Source organism: Sinocyclocheilus anshuiensis, unplaced genomic scaffold, assembly GCF_001515605.1.
Source record: "Sinocyclocheilus anshuiensis isolate Anshui unplaced genomic scaffold, SAMN03320099.WGS_v1.1 scaffold948, whole genome shotgun sequence".
Taxonomy (NCBI): Eukaryota; Metazoa; Chordata; class Actinopteri; order Cypriniformes; family Cyprinidae; genus Sinocyclocheilus; species Sinocyclocheilus anshuiensis.
In genome coordinates, this window is record NW_015549709.1 from 501,869 (window position 1) to 504,876 (window position 3,008).

General features: G+C 42.7%; 1 protein-coding gene across 1 annotated transcript in view; it reads left to right on the forward strand.

Annotated features, from left to right (window-relative positions):
* LOC107660690 (protein FAM168A-like) overlaps positions 1 to 3,008 on the forward strand; it is a 46,244-nt gene that overhangs the window by 34,142 nt on the left and 9,094 nt on the right. The gene's annotated exons all lie outside the window — the stretch shown is intronic.

Consider the following 3,008-nt stretch of genomic DNA (forward strand, 5'->3'; position numbering starts at 1 on the left):
CCATTGACTGCCAAGTAAATTACACTGTCAAGGTCCAGAAAAGTATGAAAGACATCGTCAGAATAGTCCATCTGGCATCAGTGGTTCAACCGTACCGTTATGAAGCGACGATAATACTTTTTGTACGCGAAAAAAACAAAAATAACGACTTTATTCAACAATTTGTCTCATCTGTGTCTCTCCGTATGCATGCTAAAGTATGCATGCTTTAAGGGTAGATAAGTTACAAAGGTGCACTTTTGAGGGTACCTCATGAAAAATAAACATGGTGTCTATCACGGGGTGCTACTGTGAGGAGTACTCACCAATGAGTTTATTTCAATCACGGGGAATCACACGTAGCACAAGGGAGTTGACAAACAATACCAGAGCAGGGTACTCGGGAGGCCATGGCGGAGCAGTTGACTTGATTGGGAACTGCTGGCTGACTCGACTCGGGAACTGCTGGCTGACTTTGGGGGAGCCGCGGACGGCGGCGGGCTTGAGTGAGCCGCGGACGGTGGCGGACTGGTTCTGGCTCGGGACCGGACACTCCCCAGACACCGGAAGACACCTTCCCTAAGTTACAAAGGTGCACTTTTGAGGGTACCTCATGAAAAATAAACATGGTGTCTATCACGGGGTGCTACTGTGAGGAGTACTCACCAATGAGTTTATTTCAATCACGGGGAATCACACGTAGCACAAGGGAGTTGACAAACAATACCAGAGCAGGGTACTCGGGAGGCCATGGCGGAGCAGGGGACTCGGGAGGCCATGGCGGAGCAGCCTCTACTAACCCCCCCCCAAAAAATACTTGGGTAAATTTACGGGGCTGTACTTGGGGCCAGGAGCCCTCCCTGGGCGTAAAAAACAAACGCGAGGAAAAAGTCGCCGCTCACTTTCTGTTTTGGTCCGGTATTCTGTCACGGGGTGCTACTGTGAGGAGCACGGAACGAGGAAACCAGGAGACCAGGAGTACAAACCAATGAGTTTATTTCAATCGCGGGGAATCACAGGATCAGGAGCCCTCCGTGGGCTATACTCGGGATCAGGAGTCCTCCGTGGGCTATACTCGGGATCAGGAGCCCTCCGTGGGCTTAAAAGATTTTTTTTAAGTCTCATGCTCACCAAGGCTGCACTTATTTGAGGGAGAAAAAAAAAAGTAAAATCAGCAATATTGAGAAATATAACAATTAAAAATAACTATTTTCTATTTTAATATATTTTAAAATGTAATTTAAAATATATCTGTAATCAAAGCTGAATTTTCTGCATCATTACGCCAGTCTTCAGTGTCACATGATCCTTCAGAAATAATTCTAATAACGCAGTCCTATTTGAACAAGCACTCAGAGCCATACGTAAGCAGCGAATGCTGTCTGTGATTGATTGGTCCTGTCTTTCAGAATTTGCGTGTGTTCCGATGAGCAGGAGAAATGGTTCTATCCAACACAATTATTCGCTAATATAGTCTATTTTTCCCTGCACGGGCCTCAAACATATGCCCTAGTCCGGCCCTTGTCCGACAGATTATCAGAATTACAGGCCGAGTCCGACTGGAGCCCGTATCTTTTTTCTCTTTCTCTCTTCACCATTACACAGCTGCTGTTGTAGCCATTAAAAGAGTTTAGTTTTGTTTTAATGGCAAAGTGGTTATATTTATTTTCGTTTCTTTATTACGTAATTTAGAAATATGTTTGGAACATTTTTTTATTGTTAAATTCAAGTTTTTGTTTTTTAAAGTAACGACCAAGCGGCCAGTGGCAGACAGTGAGCCTGTGTTTGATCAATTTAGCCTTCTCAAATCATCACGACTTGCCTAAAATAAAATCTATAGATATAAAACAGTTCAAGTCAAGTTTTTGTTTTTTAAAGTAACGACCAAGAGGCCAGTGGCGGACAGTGAATTAATAATAGCCTTTGTTTGATCAATTTAGCCTTCTCAAATCATCACCACTTGACTAAAATCAAATCTATAGGCCTATATAAAATACTTAAAAAAGCATATCACAATGTTAGTTTAAATGGTTAACCTAGATAAATGTGTGCTAGCCTATTAGGCGCGTATCCAATCGTTTGTGCAGAGAAGCTAAAGCGCGCATTGCAGGACATGGAGTCGCCAGCGTGATCACTTGCATTTTTTTCTTATAACAGTGGAAACAACGTCATTTTTGCTCATAAAGGTAAGAGTAATACATCATTCGGGACTGTTAAGTACTTTTATTTGTGTGCACTCACAATATCAGCATACGTTGTGCTTTTTAGAAAACAAACAGGATGCGCTTTCTGCCGTCTCGGTCTTGAGCAGGAGCACTTCACAAAAATGAACCGAAACTCAGCGAATATTCTATTTCCCCTGGGGCATTCATCATGGTAATTACTTGCTGGCGTTTTGCGGCAAGCTTTGCGTGCGCTTTAACGTGGAACTCTTCCAGCACTCGCTGCTGCTGCGGGACACTAAACACTGTCAGAGCCGCTCTTGACAGTCGCGGTAGCACGGTCTCGTGTTGTTTCCCCCAGCGCGGCAAATCTTTTTTATCACCATAATAATTGATGGATATCTAAAATATAAAAATAAGGAGGAAGCAAGCCCGATGCCCGGCCCGCGTCTGAGCTATGACTTGAAAATTGTCCCGAAGCCGTAAATAAGTCGGGGCCCGTCGGGCTCTGGCTGAAATGCAGGACTCTAAAGCGCAGCTTGTTGCGTTTAAGCAGCAAAAAATACACACAAAATGACGCCAAAATGGCCATCCTGGCCACACAGTTAAATAAATGATAATATTCAGTGATGTGATATGTGAAATGTGGAGTAACGTCTGGCGCAGTTGCAGCTTGTACTTATTACTAAAACAAGAAAGCAAACAAGTAGCATTAATAGTCATTCATTTTAGTTAACATATGCTATGATAATTTGAACAGATTTTTATTCTTATTGTAAAAAAAATGGAACATTAGGTCATGATATTGTCTTAAAAATCATGGAAATATCATGGACATTTATTGGTAAAAATGTGTACGAACCCTGA